Source organism: Hemitrygon akajei, chromosome 2, assembly GCF_048418815.1.
Source record: "Hemitrygon akajei chromosome 2, sHemAka1.3, whole genome shotgun sequence".
Taxonomy (NCBI): domain Eukaryota; kingdom Metazoa; phylum Chordata; class Chondrichthyes; order Myliobatiformes; family Dasyatidae; genus Hemitrygon; species Hemitrygon akajei.
In genome coordinates this window covers 97,006,149-97,029,384 of record NC_133125.1, presented here as the reverse complement: position 1 = coordinate 97,029,384, position 23,236 = coordinate 97,006,149, and the positions used below count along the sequence as shown (strand labels likewise).

The 23,236-nt window shown below is 41.6% G+C and overlaps 2 long non-coding RNA genes across 3 annotated transcripts in view; one reads left to right on the top strand and one right to left on the bottom strand.

The window, feature by feature from the left end:
- The window catches only part of LOC140714628 (uncharacterized), a 31,580-nt gene extending 22,975 nt beyond the window's left edge, over positions 1 to 8,605 (top strand). For both annotated transcript variants that reach the window (XR_012095956.1, XR_012095958.1), the window contains exon 3: positions 6,055 to 8,605. This is a non-coding gene — a long non-coding RNA (uncharacterized lncRNA). The remainder of the gene's footprint in view (positions 1 to 6,054) is intronic.
- A 7,843-nt stretch (positions 8,606 to 16,448) lies between these two features.
- LOC140714633 (uncharacterized) overlaps positions 16,449 to 23,236 on the bottom strand; it is a 31,133-nt gene continuing 24,345 nt past the window's right edge. The window contains exons 2-3 of the long non-coding RNA XR_012095959.1: positions 18,025 to 18,206; positions 16,449 to 16,905 (exon numbers count right to left, since the gene is read on the bottom strand). This is a non-coding gene — a long non-coding RNA (uncharacterized lncRNA). The remainder of the gene's footprint in view (positions 16,906 to 18,024; positions 18,207 to 23,236) is intronic.

Here is a 23,236-nt window from a genome sequence, read left to right as displayed (position 1 = left end):
GCACTGCCACAAGAAAGCAGCATCCATCATCAAAGACATCTACTACCCTGGTCATAACCTCTTCTTGTTCCTACTATTGGGTAGAGGAGCCTTAGGTCCTACACCACCAGGTTCAGGAAGAATTATTACCCTACTACCATCAGACTCCTGAACCAACATGGATAGCTCTACACTGAACTGAATCTATGACCTTCAGACTCATTTTCAAGGACGCTACAACTCATGCTCTAGTACTATTTTTTATATGCACAGTTTGTCTTATTTTTCACGTGACTTATGTATAGATTTCTATCAAATTCTATGTTATTTATATTTTTCCTGTAAATGCCTACAAGAAAATGAATCTCAAGGTAGTATATGGTAACACATATGTACTTTAATAACTTACTTTGAACTTCGAACTTCCGAAAATGTCTTTCTGGAGAAGCAAGTGTAATGAATGGTGTTATGTGTTCAAAGCTGAGACCAAAATCCACCCCGATGTCAAATCAAGTCAAGTTCAAATTTATTGTCATTCAACCATATGCATGTATACAGTTAAGTGAAATAGCATTCCTCTGGGATCAAGGTGTAAAACACAGTACATATAGTTACGATTCTGCACATACAGACACAAAATAAAAATCAGCACAGCTTCCTGAGTGGCATGCCTGAAGATTGATTGACAGGTTGACATAAAGTGTGATGTCCTACATGCCTAGAAAGTGTGAACATTGTGTTGGCCTCTTCATCATTTTGTCCATATGCAATCACATAAGACACAAAGAAGACATAAGACCAGAAGTAGGCCATTTATACCATTGAGTCTGCTCCACCATTCCATTGTGACTCATTTATTATCCCTCTCAACCTCATTCTCCTGTCTTCTCCCCGTAACTGTTGATGCGCTTATTCATAATATTATGTATTTGAATATGTAGGCTTCTCTATTCTCCAATTCCATCATTATAATTTATCTTCTTTTTCCAAAATACATTCCCTCTCTCCTTTCCACATCAAATGGCCTTTATTCCCATTCTTCTGATATGCCTTTAGTCCTTAATTTTTTGATGAAGCCTCACTTGGAGTACTGTGTATAGTTTTGGAAAAACTTTTCAAAGGACAAACTGGGAAGAATCCAAAAGAAGATTTATGAGGATGCTACCAGAAATCAAGGGTCTGAATTACAGGAAGAGATTGACCAGGCTAGGTTTTTATTCCTTGAAGCACAGAAGAATGCGGTGTGACCTTACAGAAGTGTGTAAAATTATGTCAGGTGTAGATGAGGTAGATAGTAACAGTCTTTACCCCAAGGTAGGGGAGTCCAAAGCTAAGGGGAATAGATTTTCTTTGAACAAGTTCCATGGTTTTCTTTGTTTCATGACTGTCAGTGGGGAAGACGAATCTCAGGATTGTATACTGCATACATACTTTGATGATGAATGTGCTTTGAATCTTTGAACTTAGGGTGAGAGAGGCACGATTTAAAAGGGACCTCAAGGGCAACATTTTCACACTGAGGGTGGTGGGTATATGGAATGGTGGAAGTGGCTGAGGCAACTATAATAGTGTCATTTAAGAAGCACTTGGATCGGTAGTTGGGGGAGAGAGGCCCAAAGGGATATGGCCAGACAGGAAATTGGGACTAGCTGAGTGGGCACTATCACCAGTACGGATTTGTTCGCCCAAAGGGCCTGTTTCCATGCTACATAGCTCTATGACTGTATGACTTTATATGCAGTTTGTAAACATTTACATGAAAAGCATTTTGTTTCAGCTTCTTAGCAGACTGACAAATTGCTCCTAAGCCCATGCTATTGAATCCCATGATCCATGTTTTTCTTCATTTTACCATTCCCTTACACACTTTCTCCCAGAAGTATGCTAAAAGACAATTCATATGACTGATTGTATTAACCAAATGAAAGCTCAGTTAATCTTAAAAGGCACAAATAATAGTATCTTTTGATACTTGAAGCAAAGGATGGATTTTTGCCGTCAGTCTATTCTCGATGAGCCCTGAATTAGGAGTATTGATGCATAAAGACTTTATGGGTATTACAAAACTACAATAGATCTGGTATTAAAAATAAATATATAAGTTTGTATGAATACCTGCTAAGATTATAGAACCAAGGAAGCTTCATTAATGAAAAACATTCATTTCTATTTAATGGCCCTTCTATGCAGTATAATTGGTGACAGGGTGGAGAATTGTCTTTACTAAAAGAGGTGTAAGGCATTCCTTTCCTCCACTAGCCTCCAAGGTGTAGTGAGCTCCTGCTTAGCACCCCACCCCCCAATAAGGGTCACATGAAGCCATGGGATCAGATGGTGGATGGTCTTACGACAGCTGGTGCACATCACAAATCCTGGTTATGCGACCACTGACACCAGGCAGGCAATCTCTGAGGCGTATTGACATTGGCTGGGGTCACCCATCTTGTAAGGACACTGCCCAGAAGAAGGCAATGCAAACCATTTCAGTAGAATTTGCCAAGGACAATCATGGTCATAAACTGTGATCGTCCACACCATACCACACGGTGAAGCTGATGCAGTGTAATGGCCAAGTCCCTTCATCATACTCTAATAACATTCACTGTTATCAGTGCTGTGGATTAGTCCATAGAAAATAATTGGGTAAACATACAAAATTCTTGGCCCCCATTACCTCTATCAAATTATAGCATACAATCCCAAAAGGAAAATACTTTTTGCAGCCACTCAATGAATTATAAGCATTATGATATATAAGCATAATTATGAGCATAAAAGTGAGTTACTGATGCTTCTGCTATGGCCCTCAGGCTGTCCATAGCACACAGAGATACAACGAATATGATCCCAAAGGCATTGCCATGCCAGCTTTTCATTGATTCTGCAAGAAGTTATTGGATTAGTTGTGACTGCCAAAACCAGGAAGCCTATTTTACAGAATAACTGTAGTTGATAAACATTTAAAAAATGAACTAATTTGCCTGCAAATTGATAACTGTAATGGAGGTGTTCCTCTGTGAGTTAGTAAACACTAAATATTACATTAGGACAGAACATTTGATAGCTATTGATGTGACAGAAGATCTGGTACATGTGTTGCAGACCACAACATGTTTATCTGGGGGAATAAAGGCTTCCATAGTTCTGTTTTACTCTGAACAGACAGTGGCTAGGTTATCAGCAGTGATGAAGTCATCAACATGAGGTATTAACTCTATTTCTCTTCCCACTGATGAAGCTTGACTATTTCCAGATTTTACCATTTTTATTTTAGATTTCCATTCTTCTTTTATGATCTTCATTTACTTGACAGAATCAAAGCTTTTGTGAGTGAGGATGAAAAAGGCCTCAAATAATGGTTGATATTGTTCCCTGCATTTGTTTTGGCATGATCAGATGGTAACAATCATCTCCACTCCAGCTTGAGATGGAGAGAATCCGTGATTCACCCAGTCAATGGCGTTTTTATAAGAGTATCCTGGTGATAATTTTCTCTGTGGCAGACAGGTGGGACTCTTACAAAATGATGGAAGAACTCAGCAGGTCAGACAGCATCTATGGCAATGAATAAACAGTCGACATTGGGAGATCCTGAATAAGACAATTGGTCTTATTTCCTTCTTGAAGCTGATCCGTACTGTTACATCCCTGAGGTCCTCTGGAATATCTTCTTCTTCCCAGCAATGACAAAAAGATTCTGGATTCCTAACCAAAGCCCTTCAGTGCCATTTTTAAAACATTAGCAGAGATACTGTTTGCCCTTTGTTATTCTTTTATTTGCAATATGGCATATGGTCTTGTTGGTCACCACAGGCAACAAGGCAGAATGAAGTGGATTACTGTGGAATGGATTCAAGTACATTCACAACAAGGAGAGAGTTGTGGTCGAGAAGGTCTTTGAAGCGCTTCTCTGTTCCTGATGATGTCACCACCTCCTCCCATTTGTGGCTCTCAGTAGGGTGGGTTCCAGAGTGTTTGGGCCACAGATGGCCTTGACAGCACGATAGCACACAGGCATGTCACTGCTGTCAGCAGGTTGCTGAGTCCTCTGATCTCCTTCCACACACCCACTCTTCTATAGGTCATGAATTTTTCTTTGGATCTCTGGTTTCTTTTCCCTTTAGGAAAGGTGAACTTTCAGTCCAGGAATAGTTTATATTTGTAGTTAGTTAGCTCTTTGATCGCCCAGTTATTCTCATCAGACCAGTCCTAGTTCTTGGTAGGCAAGCCAGGAGTCCTTTCACTATTCTTCAGGGTCGGCTGCCAAGGCTCCAAACTAGCTCCTCCTTCAGCGGTATTCTACGATGATCTCATTCTTCTTCCAGTTTCTCCCTCAATGTTGGGATGGTGTATTCATTAAACTGACCTCTCCAGTCTGTCTTATCTCATTCAGGATGCCAACATTAATACCAAAGCATCAGTTCACCTATCTCTGATAGAATGCCATTTAGGTGTGAACTACTGGTACTGGCCACAAGGATCATGACATTTCAGATCTTATAAAGAACATGGAACACTGTAGTACAGTACAGGCCCTTCAGCCCACAATGTTGTGCTGACCTTATAACCTACTCTAGGATTAATCTAACCCTTCCCTCCTATATAACCCTCCATTTTTCTATCATCCATGAACTTGTCTAAATGTCCCTAATATAAGATAGTCCATAAGATATAGGAGCAGAATTAGGCCATTTGGCCCATCAAGTCTCTCCACCATTTTATCATGATTGATCCATTTCCTTCTCAGCCTCAATCTCCTGTCTTCTCCCCAAATCCCTTCATGTCCTAAATAATCAAGAATCTATCAACCTCATCAGCCTTAAAATATACTCAATGACTTGGCCTCCAAAGCCACCTGTGACAATGGATTCCACAGATTCACCACTCCCTGGCTAAAGAAATTCCTCCTCATCTCCATTCTGAATGGATGTCCCTCTATTCTGAGGCCGTGTCCTCTGGCCTTAGATACTCCCCCCCCCCCCCCCCCCACCACCACTGTAGGAAACACCCTCTCTCCAGCCATTCTATCCAGGCCTTTCAACATTTGATAGGTTTCAATGAGATTTCCTCGCCCCTCCCCCCCCCCCCCCTCCATTCTTCTGAATTCCAGGGAGTACAGGCCCAGAGTCATCAATCAGTCCTAATGTATCTGCCTCGACCATCATACCTGGCAGGATATTCCATGCAACCCCATTCCCTGTGCAGGAAATCTACCTCTAACAACCTTCTTATTTCACTTCATCGTGCACTTCATATTTCCTGCTTCTATTTTCTTTAAAAATGGTGAGACCATTGAGCATAAATCACCACACAGATTTGACAAACTGTGGATTTCATCCTGGGCAAGAAGGACCAGGCAAATGCACATGCAGCACTAATAGATTAACAGCAAATACCAAGATTGGGATTTGAAACAGAGGAAGAACAATGTTGATTGAAGGCATGCAAGGCTCTGCAAGTTTCTGTTCAGTAATTTATCTGCCAGTGTCCTTTCCTAAATGATGTAAAGATGTTTCTTAATTTACTTCATACTGACTACAAAACATGTGATTGAAGAAAATCCAAAAAGTCCCCCCAGTTTCCTTGAACAGTTAGATTAAGGCTGAAGTTATATGTTACTCTTCAGGCAAATTAATTTTAGGTTGATTCAAGTCCAGCCATACAAATTTCTAACTTTTCCTGCATTCGTTTAATGAAATCATTGTGTGTTGTTCTAGCGTCTTTTAAGAGTCTGTTAGATAGGTACATGGAGCTTAGAAAAATAAAGGGCTCTACGGTAGGGAAATTCTAGGCAGTTTCTAGAATACAACACTGTGAGCTGAAAGGCCTGTAATGTGTTGTAGATTTCTATGTTTCTATTGCATTAAGGCAGAGTTTCCAAACTGGGGTACATGGACCCCCTCAGTTAATGGTAGAGGTCCATGGCATCCTTCTAATAGAATCCTTCTATTAAGATATGGATCATTATGCCTTTTCATCCTGGTGTGCCAACACAAGTACCTGATAGGCCATTTAACTCAACCCACTAAATGCCAGGTTCAGTCTTCTGGAGTAATTTGTTCTATTTCATTTCAGGTGTAAGGATGCATAAACTTGATGTTACCTCCCTAATGTGTCAACTTTGAAGGCATCCAAGAGGAACAAAGAAGACATAGAAATGATCAAAATCTGAATGAAGTAGGGGTAGCTATTCCTATACATCAACATCTGTTGACTGGAATTCATTCTCTTTCCTTTTCTCTGACATTCACTTGGGATTGAGTATAACCTCCTTCTATTTGTTGTGGGTCTTGTGGGTCAGTGTGGGAACTAAAGACTTCCACAGAAGGGGCAGCTGATGGGCCAAACAAGTGGATAATATATGAACAACAACACACACAAAATGCTGGTGGAACACAGCAGGCCAGGCAGCATCTATAGGGAGAAGCGCTGTCGACGTTTTGGGCCGAGACCCTTTGTCATATATGAAGTGGTTGTTTCTTCCACCACCTACATCGCCTTCTATGCGCTCCCAATACATGGACTCATGGTTCTCAATACCATCCAAAAGGCTGGTATTGATGGAGACAACACACAGTTCTTCCAGGAATCTTTGAGGACATCCTTGAAGATTTCTCAATCTACCTGGCAACATGACCATTGCATGTAATGCTTGCAAGATCAATTTTCTCTCCCAATCTACCCTGCCCCCCAAAATTAAGGCTTCCAATAACACCCTGGTAAATTTGAACCACTTTTGCTTTCGGGGGTGGGGAGGGAGCACCATTTGACAAAAATAAACATTGATACCAAAATTCATCACCATCTTCAATGTATCATCTTCAATGTATCAGCAATTTTCTTTCATTGGCAGAAACAAGTACTTGAAGATTAAAATTTCAGACCTGGCATAAATCTCAAGGTCTACTGGATTGCAGGTTCCCTGCCTACCTATACTCTTCTGAGAACTAGAATACCTACAGCAAATATTTCAAAGTACTGGAGCTGTCCCCCATTAGTAAGCAATTAATCAAGCAATCCTCCTATTTCTGGGTATGTTCATTGTGTTTTTTTAAAAAAAAGATGCCACAAAGTTAATTATGCTGAAAAGTTGCACATAATTAGATCAGGTTGTCAGTGATAAACAAAAGTAGGCAGGAGAGAGTGTTAGATGAGAACCAAGGTGTGAATATTTTCACTGCTGTTTGCATCTGCTCTTGTTGTTTGATGTCAGACAAATCCATCAGTTCTACCTTGGTGAGACAGTAGAAAAAAATGCTTCAGCAGAACCAAGAACAAACTGAGGAGGTGTGAATACTGAAGAGTTACGCTTTACTTAATGTTGCTACCTAAATCCAGATGAAGCAGATGAAGTCTTATCCTGATGTTTGTGTGACTATGTTCCTGCATCTTTTATTTTTAATTGGCACAATATATTTCCAATATTTCTGTGTTGAGACTCAATTGTAACTAGAAAGATGATTCTTCAATTATTCATCCCACCACCTCAAAAATATTTCAACTTCTTTTCTTTGGTTCCTTCTCACAAATCACAAAGCTACAATGATCCTTGTTGGCGTGGAAGCAATGCATGCTGACATTAAATTTGCCTAATTACAGGGGCGCAAACTTGTCCTTGCATAGATCTTTTTTCAGCCATCCATGCAAAATGGCAGTAAAATGTCACTGCACACTGAAGGCCCCTTCTGCTTTACCAAGGACTTGTCTGGCAACACTTGTGTGAGGTGACAATGCCCCTTTAAGGACTGCTCATGCTATTGAATGTAAGCCTGTAGCCTTTGATGCCCAGTGTGCCAACAAAGGTTTGATTCACATGGTAATCCAGATTTATTCAAACCAGATTAACTCACTCAAGGCTGTTAACCTTGAGAGACCATAAACAGGGAGAGAATGCATGGCTGTTTTAGAGCAGCATTGATCATCTGGACTTCTCTATTGCAATGCTGAGCTACATTCTGTTCATCAAAATATATTAAATTGTACATTTCTATGTTCTAAAAAATAAAAATAGGAGAATCTCAAATTAACATTCTGATTTTAAAAACATACATACAAAAGTGCTTGCATATACTTATTCAACAAATTGGGAATAAATGTTTATCACAAATTGACAGTGAGGCAAGTAATGAAGTGAGAATAAATTCTCCCTCAAGGTGAGTAAACACGCCTGACTTTATTTCCTGTTCTGTATATTAATAGCACCAGTGGTACTTCCCATTTAACTTGACGACAATGTCACATGAAGATGCACAAACTATCCACATGATCAGGAACATTTGCCCCTTACATAGCTTGCACAGTTTTCATTTGGTGCTGCTGACACTCTTGAGCAGCAAGCATGCTGGTAGGGGAGGTCACCTTGGGACGATACAAGAACCTTGTTCCTGTTTACTTCCCCTGCTCTGTACGCCTGACCGATTCTACTCTGCTGACCTCTGCAATCTCTGTGAAATAACGAAGGAGTCTGGATTGCTTGTGCAATATTGCCTGTACTCTAAAAATACAGAGGAATTGAATTGGCCAAGATTGACCTATGATAGATATCTGCACAATAAGGCTGAATGAATTCTTCATGAGTGCTAATCGGCTGAGTTAACGTTAAGCTAACCAGAGGATGTAGCACTCCCAAGGCTGTATTATAATTCGTATTTTTTACTAAAAATATAATATTATGTTTTCACCATTGTCACTAAATAGTCTGCAATAAAGTACCTTTTTGGTATGATGTTTCACTGAATATCTTTTATTTCCAATTGATTTTTGAACTAGAAATAACTTGCAGGAAAAAAGGTTGGCAAACAAGGAATGCTTTCATTAGAGAATTAATGTGGACAACCAGTGAAATTACACTGGCATTCCAGTCTCAATACTCCACGGCCAGACAGTTATTTGCAAATGGGTATTCAGTTATTATTAAATAAATAAAAGAAAATGTCATAACTGTGAGTTATTTAACGCTGTATATTATACCATGTAATCTGGCCCTCACTTCTCTTCAAAAATGAGTGATAGCCATCTTTAAAATTGCCGTGATAATAAAAGATCACTCTTCGCACATCCTCGGGATATTCCAAAGTGCTTTAGAGTCAATGGAATGCAGCCAGCATTGTGGATGTGTGGACAATAAGCTCCAATAACAGCAAATACCATGAGTAACCAGTTAATCTGTGGTGCTGGTTGAGAGTGGATTACACTTCAGGATAACAAATTGTGCTTTAAATAATTCTCTTGAAATGTTTCCTTCCAGCTGAGAAGTGAGATGGGTTTAGTTTAACTGACCAGAGTGCAATGCCGGGTGTTCCACAACGAAATACCAGCATGTGTGCATTTGCAGTGGCAGAGTGGTTCAGACCTGTGCCAAATTAGCAATCAATGTGGGGGTAGATGAGGACACAGATGGCTTCATGCACTGCAGGTGGACTCACTACTGAGTCCTGGGAATTCCTTAAGTTGCTGAGTAAACGGTCAGCCATACTTCATACCTGACTCCTCAGTTTTATGGCACCCAAAGTAGGCTGATCTAGCAGCCTGCCACACCTTTCATTTAAATGGTAGGTGTAGGTAAGATATTGAAGTTCAAAGTAGATACATTATCAAAGTATGTATACTTTACACAGCCTTGAAATTCACTACCTTATAGGCAGCCACAAAACAAAGAAACCCAATAGAAACTATTAAAACAAAAGAAGACCATTGAATGTGCGGGGAGAAAAAAAAGCACAAATCATGCAAACAATAAAACTAAGCGAATAGCATTCAGAACTGAAGCTCACGAACGTGAACCCACGGCTGATTCATAAGCCCATTAGTTGCAGGCCACTGCCTCAGTTCAGTACAGAGATGAGTAAACCATGGAGCAGCGAGCTGAACCAGCCCTTCCCTTGCCTCCAGCTCTGACACCCTGGCCCTCTCAACCCAATCTGCCTCGGGTAGTTCCTTACTCTCGGACCTGGGCTCTGCTACTTTGAGTTGCTCCCGGGCTCGAGAGCAAGGTACAATCCTTCAGTGTATGTCACTATACAGTCATGCTATTACTGAATTATTATGGTTTAACCATCGTTCAGTTGACAGTAAAATAGGTGGTGTAGCAGACAGTAAAGAGGAGCATCAAGAATTGCAGAAGGATCTTGGTAGGTTGTGGATGGGCTGAGGAATGGCAAATGGAATTTAATTCAAATGTTTGAAGTGTAACATTTTGAAGAACAAATCAAAGTAGGTCTTTTACATGGAGACACAACAGAGACTGCAGATGCTGGAAATCTAGGGCAACACACACACACACAAAATACTGGAGGAACTCAACAGGTCAGGCAGCAATCTATAAAAGGCAATGAATAGTTGGCACCTTTGGCCAAGACCCTTCATCAGGACTAGGTCTTCTACATTGAAAGAGGGACCCTGAGTACTGTTGTAGAACAGACATACCTTAAAGTGGAGTCACAGGTAGACAAAGCAGTGAAGAGGCTGTTGGTCTGATGGCCTTCATCGGCCAAGGCACTGAATATAAAAATTGGGAGATGATGTTGCGATTGTACAAGATGTTGATCAGGCCACATTTGAAGTAGTGTGTTTAGCTTTGGTCACTATATTATAGGAAGGATGTGATGAAACTGAAAAAAGTGCAAAAAGATTTATGAGGATGTTGCCAGATCTCAAGGGACTGAGTCACAGGGAGAGGTCAAACAGGCTTTACTCCTTAGAACAGAGGCAGAGTCATAGAAGTATATAAAATCACGAGCAGCGTAGACCAGTGCTTTTTCTAGGGTTGAGGAATCAAAAACTAGAGGGCATAGTTTTAAGATCAGAGTGAAAAGGTTTAATAAGAACCTGAGGGGCAACCTTTTTTACATAGTGGGTGGGAGATATGTACATGGAACTAGCTTCCAGAGAAAGTGGTTGAGGCAAGTACATTAGGAAAATGTATGAGGAGTGTTTGATAGCTCTGGGCATGTACTCGCTGAAGTTTCATAGAATGAAAGCACAAATATTGAAAGGTCTAGGTGGAGTGGACATGGAGTGGATGCTTTCAACAGTGGGAGAGTTCAGAACCAGAGTGCAAGTTTAAGTACAAGTTTATTATCCTCCGACTCTACACATATACAACCGAATGAAACAATGTTCCTCCAGACCACAGTGCATCTACAAACTCTATAACACACACAGCATATAAACCAAAATATTGCCATAAATAAGTTAATAAAATATATTAATTATATAAGCATTAGATCCATTTTTAATAAAATATTATTCAAAATGTATTCAGCACAGCTAAACAGTAAACCGTACGCTATACAGTAAACAGCACGCTGACCTAGTGAAGAGATCTCGGTGGTGACAGGGTATTCATTAGTCTCGCAGCCTGAGGGAAGAAGCTGTTACTCAGTCTGGCAGTCCTAGTCCTGATGCTTCTGTACCTCTTTCCTGATGGTAGTGGGTGAAAGAGATTGTGGCATGGGTGGGAGGGATCGTCAACAATGCTTTGGGCCTTTTGTCTGCAATGCTCCTGGTAAATGACACAAATAGGGTGGAGGAGACCCCAGTGATCCTTTCACCAAGTTTTACTGTCCTCTGTAGGGTCTTGTGGTCTGATGCCTTGCAGCCTCCGTACTGTTCAATGGTGCAATTAGATGGGAGACTCTTAATGCTGCTCCAGTAGAAAGTCGTTAGAATGGAGGTGAGGAGCCTTGCAAGCCTCAATCTCCTCAGAAAGTGTAGATGCTGGTGTGCTTTTTTGACCAGTGAGGAAATGTTGTGGGTCCAGGTTAAATCATATGTTATGTGCACACTAAGGAACTTGGTGCTCTTCACTCTCTCCAGGGCAGAGCCATTGATGTGTAATGGAGAGTGGTCGTCCCATGCATTCCTGAAGTCCAAAATTACCCCTTTTGTCCTGTCCATGTTCAGACTCAGGTTGTTGTTCCCACACTAGTTAGCCAACCTCTCTGTGTGCTGACTCATCATTGTTGTTAATGAGGCCAACTGCTGTAGTATCATCTGCAAAATTCGTGATGTGGTTTGAGCTGGATCAGTGTGAATAGCAGGGGGTTGAGCACACAACCCTGAGGGTCATCAGTACTCAACATGATGTTGCTGCCAACTCAGAGTGACTAGGCTCTTTCTGTAAAAAAAAGGCCAAGATCCAGTTACAGGAGAGTGTGTCTGAGTCCCAAGGAGGACAGTTTACCTATCTGCCTTGGAGGGATGATCATGTTAAGCACAGAGCTGAAGGCATCATTTTCTAGGTGGGACAGGACAGAGTGGAGGGCCGAGGCTGTGACAGCATCAGTGCACCGGTTGGAGCAGTAGGCGAACTGGAAACGGTCCAATATCGCTGGAAGTTGGGATTTTATATGATCCATTACCAGCCCCTCAAAACACTTCATGATTGTTGAAGTCAGTGCCACTGGGCAGTAATTATTTAGGCCAACTACTGCCATTCTCTTGAGCACTGGAATGATGGTGGCTGCCTTGAAGCTTGCAGGTACAGTGGACTGTTTGGAAGAGATGTTAAAGATGTCTGTTAAAAACTCTGTGTAGCTACAGAATAGAAGGGCATCCTTTTGGAAACAAGATGAGGAGGGATCTCTTCAGCCAGATGGTGGCCCTCATTGGTCAGGACATTGAACATACAACTTGGGAAGTTATGTTGCAATTGAACAAGATATCGACCAGCACACATTTCACGTGCTCAGTTTTGTTCATCAGGTTATAGGAAGGATGCCTGTAACATCTGTGGAATTCATTGCCACAGACAGCTGTGGAGGTCAAGTCATTGGACATATTTAAAGGGGACATTGACAGATTCTTGATGACTAATGGGTATCAAAAGGTACACTGAGAAGGCAGGAGAATGGATTTGAGATGGAAAGCAAATCAGCCATGACAGAAGGGTGGGGCAGACTTGATGGGCCAAATGGGCTAATTCTGTTCCTATATCATATTCTTATGGTCTTAAGGATGTCAACATTTCAAAGGGATGTGGGCCAAGGGCTGGGAAATGGAATTAGCTTGAATGTACATCTTGGTTGATGAAGACGTATATGGGCCAATGTAATGCACACAAAATGCTGGAGGAACTCAGCAAGACCAGCAGCATCTATAGAAATGAAGAAGTAGTTGACATTTTATGCTGGGAACATTCATCAGGACTGGAAAGGAAGGAGGAAGATACCAGAATAAAAAAGATTGGGAGAAGAGGAGGAGGACTGGCTATAAATTGATAGGTGAAGCCAGTTGGGTGGGAAAGGTTAAGGGCTGGAGAAGAACGAATCTTATAAAAGAGAAGAGTGGGCGATGTGAGAAAGTGAAGGAGGGCACAAGAGGGAGGTGATAGGCAGGTGAGGAGAAGAGGTAAGAGGCCAGAGTGGGGAATAAAAGAAGAAGGAAGGGAAGGGAAAAAAAAATATCAGAAGGAGAAATGAATGTTCATACCATCAGGTTAGAAGCTACCTAGATAGAATATGAGATCTTGCTCCCCCACCCTGAGAGTGGCCTCATCTTGGCATGAGGAGGCCATGGACCGACATGTAGGAATGGGAATGGAAATAGGAATCAAAGCGGTTGGCCACTGGGAAATTCTACTTCTGGTGGACGGAATGGAGATGCTCATCAAAGCATTTCCCCAATTTATGTTGAATGTAGAGGAGGTTGCATCGAGAGCACCAGATACAATGGACAACCCAACAGATTTGCAGGTGAAGTGTTGCCTCACGTGGAAGGACTGTTTGGGGCCCTGTCTGGAGGAAAAGGAGGTGAATGGGCACTGCCAAAGTGCCATTTTTCTGTGCTGTTCAACTCTATGATTCTGTGAATCTAATCTTTCAGTCACTTCAATTACTTCTGCTATTTTTAGCTGAGCTCATATGTCTCTAGTCACCAGAGACGCTTGTAAGTTTTCGGAAGGCTGTCAGGGTGGGACGTAGTGTTCCACCACACAGGGCCTGGTCACAGCTGATGCCCTGCCCTGCCTTGTGAAACAATTGAGACAGTGGTGTTGGCAGGACCTTAACAGCCACACAGCCATATGGTTAATGTGGCTGCATGGCTTAAGCAGGCGATGAGGGAGGCATGGGCCGGATCGAGCTCTATCAAGCCCAATATCTAGCAGGCAGCATTTCTGACAAAGTCATGGAGAGCACTGTGTTCTGATAAATATCTTGCAGGAAGGCATGTTAGACACTTCATGAGTGACATTTGACAGCGATAAAGTCAGTCTGCAAATGGAGATAGCGATCATGCCACATTATTATCCATGATGGGGACTGGTTGCTTAATACAGTAACTGCTACATGAGCATTTCTGGCAAGGGTCGCTGATATGATCATCAGTTTTACATTTGGGTCGCAATTTGTAAACCCATTCCATTCTATATGCATTTACTGTACAGGAGCATAAATAAAAACAGTAGATCATCAGCCCTTCACACCTGCTCTAACATTGTATTAGATCAGTGCAGATCCATATCTCAGCTCTCACTTCAATATTTTATTTTTGAGATCACATAACAGACAGGTTTTCAGCCAAAAAAGATGTATCTTTATCTGCATTGCCAAAATGCTCTTTGACACCGTGATATCAAGACAGATGATTTCTTATTAATATCTTCACCTTCTTAGAGTAGAGGTTATTTAGTAAGTAGTGCAGAGTGTATACAGAGATATTTTCATTGTGGTTAGAAATTGAATTGTGTTGTAGTGTCATTTTCGATTACATCCTGGAGTAGAGATTGAATCCATCAAATTCTGACATGAAGGTGAGAGAAGTACTACCTGAACTATCAATCATGTATTTAGCATTTGTGTAACTGTAAAGCTGGAGCGGCTAAGTTCAAAGTAAGTATGCTGAGATTATTAAAGATTCAAAATACATGCATTATCAAGCTATGTATGCAGTATACAACCTTGAGATTCGTCTTCCCTCAGACAGCCACGAAACAAAGAAAACCATGGAACCCTTTCAGAGAGAACCATCAAGCCAACCCTGCACACGCAAAAGAAAAACAAACCATGCAGATGGCAAAAAAAAGAGTGAAAATCGCACAATATTAAACACCAACCTAGAAATCATCGAAAGGTTCCAGGCCATATTCAATTCATTTCAATCTTGTGCTGTGTCTTTCATTATCTGCAGGCCGTCCCGATCAAAATCGCACATAATACCAACAAGAAAAAGGAGCGACCAGAAACCAGAAACATATCACATTGAACATATTGATCACCAACCCACTTAAATATCAGTGAGATGCATACTGAAAATGTAGAACACTGTGCACAAAATGTTCTAGACTGCATAAATACCAGCTGACCAATAAAAGTTACACACAAAATACTGGAGGAACTTAACAAGTCAGGCAGCACCTATGGAGAAGAATAAACAGTTGATGTTCCGGGATGAGACCCTTCATGGGGATTAGAAAGGAAGGGGGGCAGAAGCAAGAATAGGAAGATGAGGAGAAGGAATCCTCTTATTCTGGCTTCAGACCTGATAAATGGTCTCGACTTGAAACAATGACTGCTTGTTCCCCATCACTGGTGCTGTCTGACTTGCTGTATTTCTCCAGTACTTTGTGTGTCTGTTACTCAAGATTTCCAGCATCTGCAGAATCTCGTGTTTTGAACGCCAAAATAATTTGACAGCACAAGAACATAGGAACCCAAGAAAACCTTCCCCACCATTGAGCACATCTACAAGGAGCGCTTTTGCAGGAAAGCAGCATCCATCATCAAGGGCCCCAACATTTAGACCATGCTCTCTTCTTGCTGCCACCATGAAGAAGTTACAGCAGCCTCAGGTCCCACACCACCAGGTGCAGGAACAGTTATTACCATCAGGATCTTGAACCAGAGGGGAAGAAGCTGTTCCTGAATCATAGAGTGTGTGTCTTCAGACTTCTATACCTCCTTCATGATGGTCACAATGAGAAGAGGCCATAACCTAGGTGATGGAGGTTCTTAATGATGGACGCTGTCTTTTTGAAGCATCGCTACTTGAAGATGTCCTGGATACTGCGGAGGTTATTGCCCGTGGTGAAACTGACTAAGTTTACAACTATCTGCAGCTTATTATGGTCCTGTGCAGTAGCCCTCCACCCACTCCCGATACTAGAAGGTGGTACAGCCAGTTAGAATGCCCTCCATGGTACATCTGTCGAAATTTGCAAGTGTTTTTGGTGACAGACCAAATCTTCTCAAACTCAAAGGTTCAAAAGTTCAAAGGTAAAATTTAATGTCAGAGAAATGTATACAATATACATTCTGAAGTGCTTTTTCTTCGCAACCATCCACGAAAACAGAGGAGTGCCCCAAAGAATGAATGACAGTTAAATGTTAGAACTCCAAAGCTCCCCCCAACTTTCCCCTCCCGCGCATAAGCAGCAGCGAGCAACAATCCCCCTCCCCCCACCGGCAAAAATAAAGTGCACGCGCTACCATCATTCAAACATGAGCAAAGCAATAGCAAAGACACAGACTTGCAGTTACCCCAAAGACTACATTGTTCACCCAATAATTCGACATGCTGCAGGCTCTCTCTCTCCTAATAAGGGAGAAAGAGGTGACTCCATTTTCCAACAAGCGAGAAGACATAACAAACAACTGGCTGATTTACGATGCTAAAAGTCCGTTACGTAGCTTTTTTTGAGCTCTGTGCCTGGAGATCACAAAGATCCCGGGTCCCCAGGCACACAACAAATGTTCCGACTCCCCCCGCCCCCCCCATGACACACGGGTCTCCTGTGGCGACACTGACCCTTGATTCGCCCATCTCCAACTACTCCAGATCCCAGGCTTCTGAATCCGTGCCAAAATCTTAGGCCGAGACTTCGGCATGCCGAATAGCGGCCAATTGCGGAACCCCCGAGAGCAGGTCCCATTCCTGCAAAGAACCGTAGTCAGCATGTAACTCCAGGTCAGGGTCTTCAAGAGAACCCTGAAAGGGAAAAACAGAGATATTAAAGATGGGAATAGGACCGTTTTCTTAGATGCAAACACAGGAGTCCTAGTCCTACTTAACTCCTAGTGAGATATAGCCGCAGTTATGCCTTCTTTGTAGCTGTATCAATATGTTGGGTCCAGGTTAGATCTTCAGAGATATTAACACCCAAGAACTTGAATTTGCTCAGCCTTTCCACTTCTGATCCCTCTATGAGGACTGGTGTGTTTTCCCTCATCTTACCCTTTCTGAGGTCCATTCTATGAGTAAAACTAATTTCATTGAATGGAGGTACAAGAAACCGCAAGTGCTGGAATCAGGAGCAAAAAAATACTTAACTTTCACCATCTCAAATGAGATCTTGTCACCAAGCACATCTTTCTCTCTCCCCACTTTCTGCTTTCCGCACAGATCACTCCCTATGTGACTCCCTCGTCCACTCGTCCCTCCCCACTGAACTCCGTCCTGGCACTTTTCCTTGCAAGCGGAACAAGTGCCACACTTGCCCCATCACTCACATTCAGGGCCCCAAACTGTCCTTCCAAGTGAGGCGACACGTCACCTGTGAGTCTGTTGGGATCACCTACTGTATCCGGTTCTCCAGCAGTGGCCTCCTGCATATTGGTGAGACCTGCCGTACATTGGGAGAAGACTTTACCGAGCAACTCCACTCCACCCCCAGAAAAGGGGGGGTATCTCCCTGTAGACACCCATTCAATTTCCATTCCCATTCTGACATGTCAGTCCTTGGTCTCCTCTACTGATGCAATGGAGGAGCAGCACCTTACGTTCTGTCTGGGTAGCTTCCAACCTGATGGCATGAACATTGATTTCTTGAACTTCCATTAATTACCCCCCCTTCACCATTCCCCATTGCTGTTTCCCTCTCTTACCTTATCTCCTTACCTGCCCATCATCTCCCTCTGGTGCTCCTCTTCCTTCCCTTTCTACCATGGTCTTCTATCCTCTTATATCAAATTCCCCCTTCCTTCAGCCCTTTACCTCTTTTGCCAATCAACTTCCCAGCTCTTTACTACACCTCCTCACCCTCTCCCAGTTTCACCGAACACCTGCCACCTTGTACTTCTTCCTTCCATTACCCATCTTCTTACTTACTCTGACTTCTCCCAAATCCTGAAGAAGAGTCTCGGCCTGAAACGGCACCTGCTGCGTTCCTGCAGCACTTTGTGAGTGTTGTTTTTGATTTCCAGCATCTGCAGACTTTCTTTGTTTGAGCTGCTAGAAGAATTCAATTCATCAGGCAGCATCAGAGATAGTTAACTTTTCGACTTGAGACCCTGGTAAAAAAGGAAGGCAATGAGTAGATTCGGAGAAGGGTCAAATGGTGGGGCAGCTGGAAGCAGATGAGAAAAGCAACTGGATATCAGAGGGCTGAGTGGATGAGGTATTGGAAAGCAGGGTGTATATGAAAGGGTCCAAGTCGATGAGATAGATAGATAGATAGATAGATAGATAGATAGATACTTTATTCATCCCCATGGGGAAATTCAACTTTTTTCCAATGTCCCATACACTTGTTGTAGCAAAACTAATTACATACAATACTTAACAGTAAAAAATATGATATGCATCTAAATCACTATCTCAAAAAGCATTAATAATAGCTTTTAAAAAGTTCTTAAGTCCTGGCGGTTGAATTGTAAAGCCTAATGGCATTGGGGAGTATTGACCTCTTTATCCTGTCTGAGGAGCATTGCATCGATAGTAACCTGTCGCTGAAACTGCTTCTCTGTCTCTGGATGGTGCTATGTAGAGGATGTTCAGAGTTTTCCATAATTGACCGTAGCCTACTCAGCGCCCTTCGCTCAGCTAAAGAGAAGGGAACAAAGGGGGTGCAAGTTGCCTGAAATTTTTTTTAAAATCAATATTCATGACATTGTATTGTAGTCTCCCCGAGCAGAAAATAATGTTCTTCTGATTTACATTTAGCTGGGAATGAGGCTGAGGATAGACAGGCTGCTGTGGAAATGGCTAGTAACTGAGAACTCTGGATGACCACTGCAAATAGAGCTCAGACACTTGGCAAGGCAGTTGTCTAGACAGTGCTTGGTTCCAGTGATGTAGTGGAGGCCACATCGAGAAGCCTGAATGCAAAGCTGGAGGAGGTACTACATGTTAATCGAATGAAACTTTTTTTCTTAAGTTCCTCCTCTGTCAATTCCTCTTTGATGAGTTCACCTAAAATGTGCTCACATCATATAAAACAAGAGAGGGCAAGAAAGATTGAAGCTGAGTGGATCCTCTCTGGTATAATTGTTCTTGTTCAAAAACAATTCCAATGTACATCTCACAGAAAATCAAGCATTAGAAAAATCAAAAATGCGGTGATTACTTTTGAATTGCTTATAAGTTTGCCAGCTCAGCATGGATTCTAAAAAAAACCTGGGATCTTCTAAGTATGAATGAATTCTAATTTAAGCTATAGGTCTGCTGACAGTGGATCCATGAAAAATTGTGATGTTTACAGCTGGGAACTCTGCTATCTGAGAGTGAATTTCCAACCTTGTTCCCAGTATGAAAACTGCGCTGAGAGAAGTATATGGGAACTTCAGGCATATGCTACAGCTTTCCAAAATTAATCCAAATGGGTAGAAAATTATCAACAGCACAAGCCAAATTACTTGTACTTTGCTCCTGGTGTGAAAGTTCCCCATTGGGAACAAGTCAGAAAATCATCCTGCTAATCTTTTCTGGGAAATCCTTCTAACAAGTGCTTGCTACTAGAAGGACGCATTCATTTTTTTTCAGCTCCTGTGGCGGCAGGAGGAGAAAATAGACACACACACAAACACACTCCAACGCTGAACAAGTTTTTGGTTACTAACCAAAGAACACTGTAAAGATTATTTCAACTTTACAGCAGGTCAAAGTTCCACACAGAGCAGTAATCCAATCTAAGACCTTCCACGTCTGTGTGCAGCTGAAGCTCCACATTGTGGCACACTTCTATCCATTAGATTAAACAGGATGGACCGTCCTTAACAGAGTGATAATGCTACATTTCTAATTAATTTAAAAATAGCCTAATGAGCACTTTCTGATATAGTTTTGTTCCCTTTTACCACATCGATTTATTATTCATTCTGTTGATGACCTCATTACAGGAAGTTACAATGACCCCTGGACAGTAAAGAATTAAGAGAGCTCTGAATAGAATGAATGTACCTCCCTGTTACAACAGCCTCACCATCACTTTACCTTTGACCCTGAGGCCAATCTAACTTCCTGTATGGTGTCACCAGAAGAATGAGCAAATAATCAAGAGAGATTTTTTCAATCCCACAAGTCTCATGATTTATTAAACGTAAAAGGAAGAATTTTAGCAATTTTAATTTGAAATGATAACATTTTAAGGCTATATGAAAGATGATAGCAGTACTGCCTGTTTCATGAGCCTTCCAAATCTTGGACATCTACAGGCACCTGAATTCAGGCATCATTCTTAATATTGAGCAGAGTTGATCCTCAGAATAGACAGGAGGATAAACAATTTGAAATGATCAGACCGTTCAGTCACTTTGGTTACTTAGCTGGCATCTGTACTGCAGGCCTCATTCGTTCGATCACACCAACACTCTCATCAACTTCACAGGAAAACTTCAAGGTATCTCGTGGCTGTTTGAAGAAAAGTTCATCAAAATAAATGTTGTAGGTGTATCAGAAATGGAAGGAGGAGTAAGCAATTACATCTGCCGACCCTGCTTTTCCATTCAGTAAGATTATGGGGTGAGCTTCTTCCACATCCATTTTCACAAGTGGAAGTTTCCTGCTAATCAGAATCACGTTTAGTTTCACCGGCATATGTCATGAAACTTGTTGATTTTGTGGCAGTAGTGCAATGCATAAGAGAAAAAAATGTGAGTGCATATATATTAAATAGGTAAATTAAATACATGATGCAAACAGTAGAAATATATAGTATTGCCTTAACTTTCCAAGCTAACAAAGTGTCAACATTTTAGTCCCTTATGTATAGTTCCAGAAGATATCTGCATCCTATTACATCCCAGACTTCTTCAGATAATATGCTTCTATTTATATTTTTCCTGCCAAATGTTTCACATATTTCAACACTCTACTCCATTTTAGTCATAGATTCATAGAGTATTACAGCACTTAAACAAGCCCTTCGGTCAGTCTAGTCCATGCTGAACTGTTATTCTACCTAGACTTATCAACCCACAAATGGGCCATAGCTCTCCATATCCCTCCCATCCATGTACGTATCCAAACTTCCCTTAACTTTGAAGTTAAACCCACATATACCATTTCTGCTGGCAGCTCTTACCACACTTGCACCAACCTCTGCGTGAAGAAGATCCCCCTCAGGTTCCACTTAAATATTTCATCTTTCACCCTTAACCCATGACCTTTAGTTGTAGTCCCACCCAACCTCCGTGGGGAAAGCCTGCTTGCATTTATCTTATCTATACCCCTTATCATTTTGGATACCTCTTTTAAATCTCCCATCATTCTCCTACTTTCCAGGAAATAAAATCCTAACCTATTCAACATTTTCCTATAATTCAAGTTCTTGAGTCCCAGCAACATCCTTGTCAATTTTATCTGTACTCAGTACTTAGATTTATGAAGGCCAATGTGCCAAAAGTTCTCTTTATGACCCTACCTGCCTGTGGCACCATTTTCAAGGAATTATTGATCTGTATTCCCAGATCCCAGTGCCCTGCCATTCGCTGTGTAAGTCCTACTCTGGTTTGCCCTCCTAAAATGCAACACCTCTCACTTGTCCACATTAAGTTTCATCTGCCATTTTTCAGCCCATCTTTCCTGCTGGTCGAGATTGTGATGTAAGCTTTGATAGACTTCCTAGCTGCCCACTACACCACCAGTTTTGGTGTCAGCTGTAAATTTGCTGATCCCGTTTATCACATTAACATCCAAATCATTAAAGTGAATGACAAACAACAACAGATCCAGCACCCATCCATGCAGCACACCACTACTCACAGACCTCCTGTCAGAAAGGCAACCATCTACTAGCACACTCTGGTTTCTCCCAATAAACCAGTGTAGAATCTAATTTATGACTCATCTTGAATGCCAAGCGACTGAATCCTCTAGCCAGCCTTCCATGTGGGACCTTGTCAAAGGCCTTGCTGAAGTCCATGGAGACAATGTCCACTGCGTTTCCTTCACCAATGTTCCTGGTAAACTCCTCAAAAATCTCTACAAGATAGATTAGACATACCCTACCATGCACAAAGCCGTTGACTATCGCGAATCATGCCCCGAATATCCAAATACTTCTGTCTTGTCCCTTCGAATGCCTTCCAATAATTTACCCACCATTGATGTCAGGGTAATAGGCTTATAATTGCATGCCCATTCTTAGAGCTTTCTTGAACAGCGGGAATATAGTATCTATCCTCTTGTCTTCCAGCACCTCACCAGAGGTTTTAAATACCTTTATTAGGGCCCCTGGAATTTCTGGAAAAATTGAAGAGGCCCTAACAGAGAGACTTAAAACATAAGGTTCAAAGGGACACGTTATCAGGTCCTGAGACTTATCCACCCCAATTTTACTCCAAACAGTAAACACCTCCTTTTCTGGATATGATCCATGAGTTTACTGTTGCTTTGCCTCAGTTCTATAGACAATATAACCATTTCCCAAATAAATACCAATGCAAAAAAAAAACATTATTTTGCCATTGCTGTCCTTTTGCTCTTAATATATCTATTGAAACCATTTAGATTCTCCTTAACCTTGTCTGGCAGAAAAACCTCATTACTTCCTTTAGCCCTCCTGATTTCCCTTTTAAGTGTTCTCATGCAGTTCTATGCATTTCTTATGTTCCACAAGTTGCCTGTTTGCCCCTTGTTGCCTGTACCTGCAATGCACCTCCTTCTTCTTCTAAATCAGGGTCTCAATATCCCTAGAAAACTAAGGTTCCCTCAACCTCGTAGCCTTGTCTTTTATTTTAACAAGAATATACACACTCATGTTCTCATAAAATTTCACTTTTGAAGGCCTCCCACTTATTAAGCACTTACTTAACTAGATCCAAAGTGTTCTCCTACACACACTTCTATCACTTGTCTCATTCTCAAATAAGAGATCCAGTCACATTCTATAGTTGGGACCTCTATATATTGGTTAAGGAAACTTTCCTGAACACACTTAATAAATTCTATCCCACACACACCTTTTACACTATGTGAGTCCCAGTCAATATATGGAATGTTAAAATCCACCTACTATTACAACCTCATTTTTCTTGAAACTGTCTGCTATCTATAACTTTTGCTCCTCTAAATCCTGCTGACTATGGTATAATCCCATTAA